Source organism: Neltuma alba, unplaced genomic scaffold (genome assembly GCF_004799145.2).
Source record: "Neltuma alba isolate B1F8T4 unplaced genomic scaffold, ASM479914v2 tig00011322_pilon, whole genome shotgun sequence".
Lineage (NCBI taxonomy): Eukaryota > Viridiplantae > Streptophyta > Magnoliopsida > Fabales > Fabaceae > Neltuma > Neltuma alba.
The window spans coordinates 632338-644821 of NW_021636029.1; the positions used below are offsets into that span (position 1 = coordinate 632338).

The 12484-nt window shown below is 31.4% G+C and overlaps 1 pseudogene; it reads right to left on the reverse strand.

The window, feature by feature from the left end:
- Window positions 1–10764: 10764 nt before the first annotated feature.
- LOC114711888 (GDSL esterase/lipase 1-like) lies at window positions 10765–12269 on the reverse strand (annotated as a pseudogene).
- Window positions 12270–12484: the final 215 nt, after the last annotated feature.

Consider the following 12484-nt stretch of genomic DNA (forward strand, 5'->3'; position numbering starts at 1 on the left):
TTTTTAATTAGGTCATTGTATTTATTTTTCTTTTTATCAAGTCCTTATAAGTTCACCTTATTTTTAATTAAGTCCCTGAATTTTTTATTCTTTATTTTATAAATTCTAATAGTACTATTATATAAACATAAAATAGTATATATTATTTAATATTAGTTTATAAACAATAATATTCTAAAGATATTGAATTATTATAATGATTTTAATTTTTTCAGCAAAAAAATTAATTGTTCTAAAAAATTTTCCTGAATTAATTAATTATATTACTTTTTTATTACATAATTATTAATTTAATTTAATTATTAATATTTTTATATTTTAGTATTAATTTATTTAATTAAGCTTATATTTAATTAATAAATAAAAATTAAAACTACATGAACCTGATTAAAAATTTAGTGAAATTATAAGGACTTAATTAAAAGAAAAATAAATACAAGGACCTAATTAAAAAAAGGTAAAAGTATAAGGACCTGATAAAAAGAAAAAAAATTATAGGGATCTGATTCAAAATTTGTTGAAATTATAAGGACTTGCAGATTAATTAACCCTTAATTTTATGATTTATAAAGGTATGATTTATATTAATTTCTTGTATATTTACTATCATCAAAGTCTCTCATTAATATATAAGAGATATATTTGGCAAAATATATATCATAGATATATAATTCAATTGAGAATTGTTCGCTGGCAAAAGAAATTGAGAATTATTCAGCAATTTGGGGAAATCGGACAATAATTACGCTTCGATTTAGAAATCTAGTCGTATTTTTTAACGATGGGGTGAAGAGAAATCATTAAGAGCCTTAAGAAAATGACTATAAGAACATATACCGAGTCAACTTATTCTATGCAATTAAAATTTAACACGGTTCTCGCCAATTGGAAAAAGTTAAACACGGTAAGTAATCTTTTGAGAAAATTAATGCTCGGACCACATTTTAAATTATCATGCATGATAAACTATATAAAGAAATGAATACAAATGTATGTTTACCATTTTATTATCTCCGATTCTTAATATAAGACCTCGTTTGAATTTTATTTTGGTCCTAGATATAAGACTCTAGTCCACTTTATTTTTCATATTTATTCATTTTTTTAAGATAGTTTTTGTAATAATAATAGTACTAGCCAATACACTTGATTAGTAAGGATATTTTAGAAAAGACAATATCTATTTATTACAAATAACTAACTTAACTAATTTTTTAATATATTCAAATTAATTAATTAATTAATTAATTTTTATATTAAGAAACGGGTAGCGTTTAAAAAGGGAATATAAATTATGGCTTTTTGTGATGATTATAAATTTTGCTGCCCCCTCACCCCGTGCATGTTGGCTGGAAAGAAATGGAGGAGAGCAAAGCGAAATTTTTTATAACAAGCTTAACTTTTTTAAGAAAATTAATAACTAGGATTGAAAATTCTTTTAGAAAACAGATATAAGAGGAGAGAATGGGAAAAATTAATTAAAAAATATTAACATGATAATTAAAAAACACGCACGGAGTTAATAGGGAAATGTGTGTGTAGGTTATGAGTCTTAATAAAGAAGCTAACATAAACAGATCAAATTAATCGCTAATCATTTATAGAAATTGGTCAAAGATTTGCTGAATTACTAACAAATCAAATACTAACATTTTATCATGCCTTTCCATATCCAAAGATTCTACTAATGCATAAAGTTCATTTTTCTTTTCACGCATTTCGTTGATGTAAGCATATATAGAATATAGAACATGACTTTTTCATTCAATCATTCAAAAAAAAAGAATATGACCTCTTTTTCCAAGAAGTGTCTGACATTTCTACAAATGACATCTGTCAATTATGATCACATTTACATAGTGTCTTGAACGTAAAATACTATATAGTACATACACACGCAATGTCAATTATTACATGACAGATACATCATAACATCACTAGTTGTCATTTAGGCTAATTTGTATATGGGGTAAAAATTTGATTACTTAAGCCTGCCATTTATGCTAATTTTCAGTTGGTTAGATGTTTGGCCAAAAAGATAAAAGTTGTTTGTGGGCATAGTAATATATTTTTTTTGAAAATATAATTGAAAAATCGCACATACGTTCAAATTAACATTTTTTTAAAAGGCTAAATTATGTCGGATGTGTTTATATTTTTTAATGATATTTCTTAAACTTTTAAGATATATATGTGTGTGCAAATAAATTTTTAATATTTGGTAATAGGAGTTCTCAACTTTTAAATGTATGTAGGTAATTTCATCACTGTTAAATGGACTCCGAAAACCAATGAAACATTATATGAAAATAAGTTTATCTACACATACCTTAAAAGCATAAAAACTAACAAACAACCTCAAAACTTAAGAGGTTATCTGCATTAAAAAAAAAGAAGAAGGATACATTATTATTTATATGCATTGTGTTTTAGTTAATGGGAAAATGAATTAGACTCTTATTTATAAAGAAATTAATCAACAACAACAACAAAGCTTTATCTTACTAAGTAAGATTAGCTATAAGGATTGCACGATGTCATTAAACCCTATCCAAAACCAAATATTTGAATATATTATTAATTGAAAGATTTCATTCAATGACTTTATTAAGTGTTGTCTTCGCCTTACTCTACTCCTTTTTAAAAGACTTCATATTGTTTGATCAACTCTTCTCGTCGGAGCTTCCTAAGATCTTCTTTGCATGTGAGCAAACCATCTCAATTGATTTTCTACCATTTTCTCATAAATAGCAGTAACTCCAACTTTTTCTCGTATAAAAAAATTAATCATTTAGTTAAAAAAAAAGCATTTTTTTTAATTTTATACAATTTAAACACCCATATGCATATAAATACGTCAATACCAAGGGCCTGTTTGGGTATCCCCAAACCGTGGTTTCAGAAGCACTTTTCCGCAAAACGAGATAATCTCCTCCACATATTTACTTCGTAATCCGTAAAAGCACTTCTGAAACCATGGTTTGGATTCTATCCAAACACACCCCAAGTCGGAGAACGCAACCTCATTAAACTATGTCGGACGGTGTTGTGACTAGAATAGCTTGTTATTAAAAAATAAATGGAAAGAACTGGTTGGGTTGATTTGATTTGATGGTTTGATCCAATGGGAAGAGGAATATCCAAAATGAGTGCTTCGAATGTCTTGGAGGGCATCAATTATTGCTATTTCCTCCCTTACATCACGTTTTCCACATACCTTTCTGGGTTTGCCTCCCCCCACTTGCATTTCCAAGTTTGGTCACTAATTTTATTCATTTGATTACGCTTGAAACTACCTTCCATCTTATTTTAATGGGAAAAGTCAAACTTCCTTTTTCTAAAAAAAATTAAGCAACTTATTTGAAGAATTGACATAAATTATATGAATATTTTGTTCGTTTATTAAAAATACAGTGTTGATTGATTGGATTTACTAAGTCAGAGCTGGCTTACTGTTTAGAGAAACTTCCCGTGGTCCCTGTTCTTTTTATTTCTAGAATTTATTTTAAATTGACGTTTTTTTTGTTGGTAGAGTATTTTAAATCGACGTTGATTGTTTAATCTATTTAATTAAAATGTTTTATTTTCAACAAAAAATAATAAATATTTTTTTATAGTAAATCTAAAGAGAAAAAAATAATATACTAGGCCTTAAGACACTGTTTTCAGACAAGAGAATTCTCCACGGATTATTTGCTCTTGTCACTAATTCTTATTCTTTATGTATAATGCACGAGCCTATCTTGTTATTAGTTATATAAATCAAAAGGAAAAAAAAAATCTCTCTCAATGTCTATTTGTATATTCAAGAAATCAAGGACCTTGCCAATGGTTTACACCTTCATTCGACAGCAAATTAATACGTGTCATAATATGATCAACTGTATTTAACTAATTTGAACATATGACATGTTTTTCCTAAAACATTATAATTTTCTTTCTTAATACCCCGTCTCCTTCTTCTACTTGATTATAGTTGAGAGAGTATCCATAGGAGTAATTTAGAGAAAATTAATAAATATAAGAAATTGGTCTTATATTTAGGAACAAAACCAACTCAACAATTGAATCTTATATTAAGGACCGGAGGAGTATTATTTAAAAGTTGCAGCATAAGTTTTCAAATCACAAAATGATACTCATCCGGTCCTTAATATAAGACCCATTTAACTGATTTGATTAAATTAAGGAAGTTAGGTAAGTTAGTTAATTATAAGAAATGTGACACGTTTTTCCTAAAACACCATAATCATTTTTCTTAATACCCCCTCTCCCCCTTTTACTTGATTATGATTGAGGGAGTATCTCTAGGGGTAATTTAGAGAAAATTGATCAACATGAGAAATGAGTCTTATATTTAGGACCAAAACCAACTCAACAATTGGGTCCTATATTAAGGACCGGAGGAGTAACATGCAAACTTGTAACCTTTGAGTGAATTTGTGAATAAAAACAAACTGACTCAAACAGTATATTAAATATGTAAGGTTTGCTTATGGTTCAATCTTCGGGCAATAGTGAACAAGACTTCAAGCATCACATGAAACAATGGTTTTAGAAATTAAATTATACAAACGAATTTAAAAAAACATAACGATCAGGTCATTCAACAGAAAAATAAGATTAACAGTCTTCAAAGAGAACCAATAATAAATATATAAAACAATAAAATATGAGGGATTTAATTAGGAAAAAAAATGAATCTTCATCAATGGAAGACTCTAGAAGCATCTGAAGATGTAACCAGTGCGTTATCTTCAAAGGGTCGTTATAACTAACCTTTAAATTTTCGTAGTAGCAAAATATCTTGTGTTCTGCTTGGGATTTTAGGAGGTATTGACACTTCATAGTCTATCAAAATTAAATAAATGTTTCAACTCTTAAAACTAACACGAAAGCAATAAGCCAGCAATACAAGTATATATGCAGCTTTAAAATCATTTAAAAAATCTTCGTCTTAATTAATGTATAAATTAACCAGAAGATAATCAAACTTATTACGAAAAAGAAATAATTGAGTATAGGGACACGCAAAATAATAGATGGTAGCTTCGTTCAATTTTTTGACCTAGGTACGTGGGCCACTTTATTTATGAAATGGGAACATATCCACATGGGACTCATTTAATTTCCTAACATGGTGCCTCGCCGATTCTCAAACATTTCAATTCTCACAAAATTTCTTCTTTCGTATTTAATTGAAAATTTTGATTTTATTTTAGAAATTGGAAAAATAAGTAAAAGAATATTTCGAAATACTTCCTCCATCCCTTATTATAAAAAATATCTATCAAAATCACACAGCTCAAAATACCATTTAAATTTAATTAAAGTAATAAATATGTAAGATATACACATTTTTTTAAAAAATATATTCTTGTTTGCAAAAAAAGTACATGATAAATAATAAGCAAAATTTGTTTCATATATAATAAGTATTAAGTGGTGTATATTTAATAAAAGGTAAAAGTGAAAAGTCAAGGTCAAAATTTTGTTTTTTTCATTTAAGTATGGGGGAAATGTGATCCGTTAGATTTTGATCGGAGGGTGAAGAAGGGGCCAAGTAGGCGGCACGAGAAAAGCAATTCCATAGCCAACGAGGGTCATGTGGGCTATGACGATGGACGGAGGGGAGCGACGCTTTCACTTCAGCGGGGCCAAATATCTTTGACAAATTGGATACAATACAACTGTCCGATGACGTGGACATTTCATCCTTATCCTTATCACGCGATGCGCGCTTCTTCCTTCCCTCTCTTCACGCCATGTCTGACGTGTATTCTTTTCATTGGTCCATGCACCGATATTTCAGGAGCCACCTGCCCATGAGAAAAAGCACAATTTTTTTTTTTTTAACGGCTACACTTGAGGACAAGATACTGAATTTCAGTTCATGTAAATATATAAACTATGTTATAAAATTAAAAAAATTTGACAAAAATAGCCATATAAAAAAATAATAATAACAGTTAAAATTATTCACATTAAATTTCTCATAAAAATAAATTTATTATACTAGGCAAAAAATCACCTAACATGGGTTGCAGTTTACACTATTTATCTCTAAATTTAATAATTTATACTCTCACAGACGCATCTGTATGTGCGGTTTAAAAGCTACCATCCGTTCTAATGAGATGAGATTTACTAACATTATATTTGATCATGTTCATAGCCTTGAATCGTTAGTGTATGCCTTTTTACTGCTTTCTATTTAAATATAACAACAACCTTATGAGAAATAATAGTTGAGTTCAAACCCAAAAAGGGTTTATTGATGTAATGCTTTGCATCAAGAGTTGGTTAACTAATATGAGTATATTAGTAAAATTAATTAAGTTAGTTATTTATAATAAATATATATTATTTTCTTCTTAAATATTCTTGTTAATCGTATATGTGTAGCTACTACAATGGCTACTTTAAAAAAAAAAGATAAATATGTGAAATAAAGTGTATTGTAGTATTATATTTATAACTAAATTAAAAGTCAAACTAACTTTTATACTACCTCCAGTCCTTAGTATAAGATCTTGTTTGGCTTTATTTTAGTCTTAAATATAAGACCCCAATCCACTTTGTTTATATTTTTTTTCAACATAATCTTTCTAATAATGATAGTTCCAGCCAACAAATTTGATTAGCAAGAATATTTTAGAAAAGACAACACCTATTTATCACAAATAACTAACTTAACTTATTTTCTTAATTTTCTCAAATTAGTCAACTAGCTCTTATAATTAAAACCGAAAGTAGTATTAAGGACTAAAGATAGTATCTGTAATTATAATTTACCTAACCACATAAGAGTTTATTAAAGTTCTATAAATCACAATACATTGTAATTGTGTTGTAGTTATGTGTGTGTATCAAGATGGTGACTGTGGTGATAATTAATAGTGGGGTGCAAGGTGCATATAGAGTTTATCAATGGAGTGAACATAACACTATTAATGAGGTGGCCATTATTATGCATGGGGTCAAGCCCCAACATTTGGTTGTTGACGTGGACAACATTTATAATATCTATCGTCCGGTGTTTTTATCTTGAAAATGAAAACAATTTTTCACTAGTTGCCACTTGCCAAAGCAGGATTTAATTGAATTATCTGCAACTTTAAAATAACTCTAGTAACATCTATAATTGATGACGGTGACGATGGGTGATAAACTTGGATTATGGGTCCATGGAGAGAGACATATACATAGACACACACATGATATTTGTATACCTATGTGTGTGTATAAAATACACAATGATAGAGAAATTTAAGGACCACTCCCTCGTCCTTTACTATTTAGCACGTTATACTCCTCCGGTCCTTAATATAGGACTCAATTTTTGAGTTAGTTTTAATTATAAATATAAGACCAATTTCTCATATTTATCAATTTTCTCTAAATTATTCCTAATCAATCATAATCAAGTAGAAAAGGGAGATGGGGTATTAAGAAATATGATTATAGTGTTTTAGGAAAAATGTGTCACTTTTTTTATAATTAACTAACTTACCTAACTTCCTTAATCTAATCAAATTAGTTAAATGGGTCTTATATTAAGTATCAGAGGAGTATAATAACAAAGCAATATTTGCTGAGTTTATTATTTTCACTCGGGTTTTTTTTTAACTTCTCTCTTGGGTACACACTAATTTTTTTTAAATATATACACACAATAAACTTGCATGTTAATTATTAACAATAGAAATTACACATGATGAGATTTGATTGAAGAATTAAACCTAATGGATATAAATACAGTGACCTAAGTTTTATTTATAACTAAGTTAAAATAAATTTTTTAAAAAATCAAATGGCATATTACAGGTATAAAAGGACGAGAATGTGAAGCCTGGTTATGATCTGTCAAATTTCATTATCAATATATACGTGTGTGGCAACAAAACAGGCCCTTCATTAATTTTCTTTTTTTTTTAATTAATATTTTTCATTTTTGCCCCAAGCAGTTTTCTCTTTCTTTCACACTTGATTGAGTGACACACACACACACACCCCATTATATTGACTTTATTGTGTGTGGAAAAATAAAAGGCAAAGTCCAATAAGGCCTATCATAAGCATATAAACAAAGGTAGCTTTTGATGGCATTCGACTGTCCCATGATTTACATTGAGGCACTCACTGAATTTTTTACCTTTGCTTAAGTGGTCCTTCCATATCCCTTGCCATGTGGAAGCTTTTTGTCTTGTCTATACATCTGGAAAAATAAACATAATAACAAGTTATAATGAATATGCTATTAATTCCATGTTCGTGCATGGGATTCGTTCATTTCAGGTTCATAGTAAGACATTTCAATACAATAACACTAAGTTGTATAAAATTTTCAATGAAATAACATCATATGGCTACCAATGGTTTAAAAATATATTGAGCTTTTGGAGAGTCAATTTTTTAAAGTTATTTTAAAAAAAAATCAATTTTTTCCTGTTAGGCCCAAAATCCATTTGGTTTTGTAGAGGTGATTTCAGGTCTCGGTTTGTTTTTGGTGTTCAACTCAATGATGGCTCGTCTCCAGCTTAACCCAATTCATTTTTAGTTTAATCATAGTACTATCACTCGTCCTCAAAATTTTAAATATAAAACTCTAATCTATTTTGTCTCTCATATTTATTTATTTTTATAAGGTAGTTCTTTTAATAATGATAGTTTTAGCCAATAAACTTGATTAGTAAGGATATTTTAGAAAAGACAACACTTATTTATTATAAATAACTAACTTAACTTATTTTCTTAATTTACTCAAATCAGTCTATTGGCTTTTATCTTTAGGACCAGAAGTAATATAAACCAATTTATTAGAGAGTCCAGCTAACAGTTCAACCCATATGTAAGACTGTCTAGTTTTTTACTCATTTACTAGGATTAATCTATGCTATTGAACAAAAAATGCTCTGATTAAAAAGTGTAATAAAAGCACAGACACATATACATGCAATGAGGATAATTTAGAGGGCATAGTGATAAAGAGAAGGGGAAGATCACAAGTATTGAATGAATAGAAGAGAGGAGGAGAGAGAGAATGTGTGAATTATTGAAGACAGGTGAGGAGCAAGGCGTGCAAAGTGGAAAGTGTGGTGTTCACATCCCTCAGGTTTTGTTGCTTTCACTCTTCTCCTTTTATGGCTGCCTTTTCATTTTTGCTCTCCCAACCTTCTCTCAAAGTCATCATCACCTTCATGCTCCTACCCTCACGCCCATATATCTCATCACACTCCTTCTAACTGTCCTTTTCTCCATCTCATTGTTCATTCACATCTCTGGAAAAACAAACCCCCACATTATTTATTAATTTATTATTTCTATTGTTTCGCTCCTCTATTTCTTATTTTGCTTGGACACAAACCACTGCTTGTTTGCGTGACTTGTGGGTGCGGGAATATTCGCTTTTATTCTCTTTTGGTTGGAAAAATTGAAGGCGGAGCTCATTTGAATGAGCAGGAGTATGGAGGGGAGGCCCATTTAACACTCCTTGGGCCCAATGAATCATGGGCTTGGCTTCAGCCCATATCCTTAGCTTCACGTCAAGGGACTTTCCAGTTTCCACGGATTAGTGTGTGCTTGGAATGGAGTAGAAACCTTCAAACAGAACAGACTTACGGAATATAAGATGGGATCTGTCAAGGAAATTTAATTCCTTGAATAAATGCTCGTCCAGATCTCGAGCTGTTTAGGTGGAAATAAAACTATGATTTTAAAAATAATTTTACAGTATACGAAATAAATATGTGATAGAATTTATCTCGATTTACGAAAAACTACTTTTTAAAAGTATTTTTATAGTTTTTCGCACCGTTATGATTCAAAGTTTGACTCAGCTTTGGTTATCCCATATGAGCTCTGCTAATTTTTTGTTGGCATTGTTAGGGGTATGGCCTCTCTCAAACCAACTATAGATAGCCACTTGGATTACGGAAGTGTTTGGAAAGAAATCAAATCATGATTTTAAAAGTGTTTTTATAATAGACAAAATAAATATATAGAGAAGTTTATCTCGTTTTACAGAAAAGTGCTTTTTAAAAGTACTTTTACTTGTTGCCAAACACTCCCTACGACACACCAGAAACGTCTCGTACCAACGCAACCCTCCTCCACAGCCACGTTTAGAATAACAGGGGGACTGTTTTTTTAAAGATGAACCACCTGAGAAGTGAGGGATCAGCTGTATAGGGGCTCAATTGGGAAACCTTGGCCCAGACTTGTTCGTTTGATATGTTGTTTCGGGATTTTAGAACCGGATTAATTAACTCCTATTTCGACTTATTCTCCTGAATGAAAATGATCCAAGGCGCCAAATTAAGGCCTCATTTGGATGAGCCGGGACAAAAACTCCTCTTATTCCATAAATGACTATGAGTCATTCCAAACGGAGCCTAAACCTATAGATTAAATTCCATTTAAATAGGCATTATTAGGGGGCTGATATAAATGTCGCAGTTAAAGGAATCCATGGACTAGTACAGGTTTTTATATTTCATTAATTTTTGAAAGTTAATGCGTTTGTGTATATATAGGGAGTACAGGGTTTATTTGTAGATTGGTTCTGGGAGAACAATTTGTATCAGCCACCATTTCTGGCTGATGGAAACAAATCAAAATCTTCAGACTGGTTCTGCTGAACGTACCCTCCCACATTAGGTCACATACGCAAGATCATATATACATATATATATTTATTGTATATATAGTATCTGCAACGTGTTGATGATGATGATTGATGAGTTGAACCACAATGCTCGACGCCTATGCTTTCTCAACTAGCTCTTTGAGATTGTGAGGCCATGTTTGGTTGCGATTTCCATTCCACACTATGCTTGCAAACTTCTCGTACACTGTTTCTGTGGGATGAACAGAATCAAAGAACACATGCTCACTTGGATCTTCACATGCCTCAAAATTCTTTCCTCCACTGAACGGGCCACCCACATAGCATGCCATCTTCCCTTCCTTCAAACCTGTCCAAAGTTTATATCAATGCAAATCCAATCAGTTCATCCCAAGTATTTGAAATTACAGATAAAATATAAACCTATGTTCCAATCAAAGAACATGGCCTGCACTCACCATGTTTAGATGGGAAATTACTCATATCTAGGAGAAAGCCGAAGAAATCGCTCGTTGAGTATTTGAAGCCTTTGAGTTGAGTTTCTAGCTTCTGAAGCATTTTAGGAAGTTCTTAGTTGTGTAGTTTGGCTAATGCATTGGCTTCCTCAAAGCAGTTATTGCCCACTCTCATGGCTGGTATACAACCAAAGGGAGCCAAATTTGGGACCCAGAACTTCCTTCCTCCAATCCCATGTATTTCCTGTTATGTCAGCAACTCAAACATATTCAAGTTAGTATCTTTTACGATACATTTAGATCAGTCATGGCTTTCCAAGAGTGTATGGATATATACTTACTTTGATCACAGAAGTGAGGTTTCCAATCACCATTCTAACGTATTGTTGAGGGTGTAATTTGATAATGCTGGAATTTAAAGCCAAAGGGAAAATGTAGTCATTGCTTCCTATATTCACAAGATATACAGCTCTTGAAACCAATTTTCTGGCTTCTGCATCACCAAGTTTCTTCCTTAACTGCCCCTCTACATCCTTGAAATGCTCAAGTTGAGTTTTGAGGTTTACCACCTGCAAATTAGAATTAATCATCTGTGTGTTTCTGCTTTGACACTGCATTCATAATTAAAAGGTCCAAGTTCATATCCATGGCGGCAGGCTTAGTCCATTGATATCCAATCAGATCAAACTGTGAAGAGAAACAAAAACGCATACTGATCCTTGATTAGTCTCAACCAGAACACCAGCTCCACCAGATGCAAAATTGGCTCCATCAGCGTATCGATGATATCCAGGCCGGAGATATGGTGGAATCAGTGGAAGTTCTGCATACTCAGCTGTTATGGAGTCACATTAGTTTTTTTTATATCTATACTAATTCAAGCTCAAGAACATGATTCAATGCTGCTTACTGATAAAATCTGGGACGAGACGGCCATTACTAAATCTACCACTTGGGTATTTGAAGAAGCTGATCCCATAAGGGCTATAATTCGCTTTATATTGAGAAGTACTGTTGATGTAGTTGTTGTTCCCTGGATCAGACAGTGAATCTCCGAAGATAAACAATGGGGTTTGCTTTTGTTGCCGACACGGAGATGAATCAGCCCAGCACAATGTAGGGAAGATGAGACACAGTACTGTGCTGAAGAAGAAGAAGCTGATATGATGAGACACAAGTCTTGCCATAATATTCGATCTGATTTACCCACGCCCTCCTCAAACTTCTCAATCTAATGTTCATTAATTATAATTCCCTTTCAGTCTCGATGAACTAGGAACAAAAAGAAGACTCCCTGGGACCCACTAATTCAGTTTTTCTGCCACAACATTTCTTTTATCATGTCAAATGATCGCGCGCGCGCGCGCACACACACTCTCTCTCTCTCCCCCTCTATATTTAT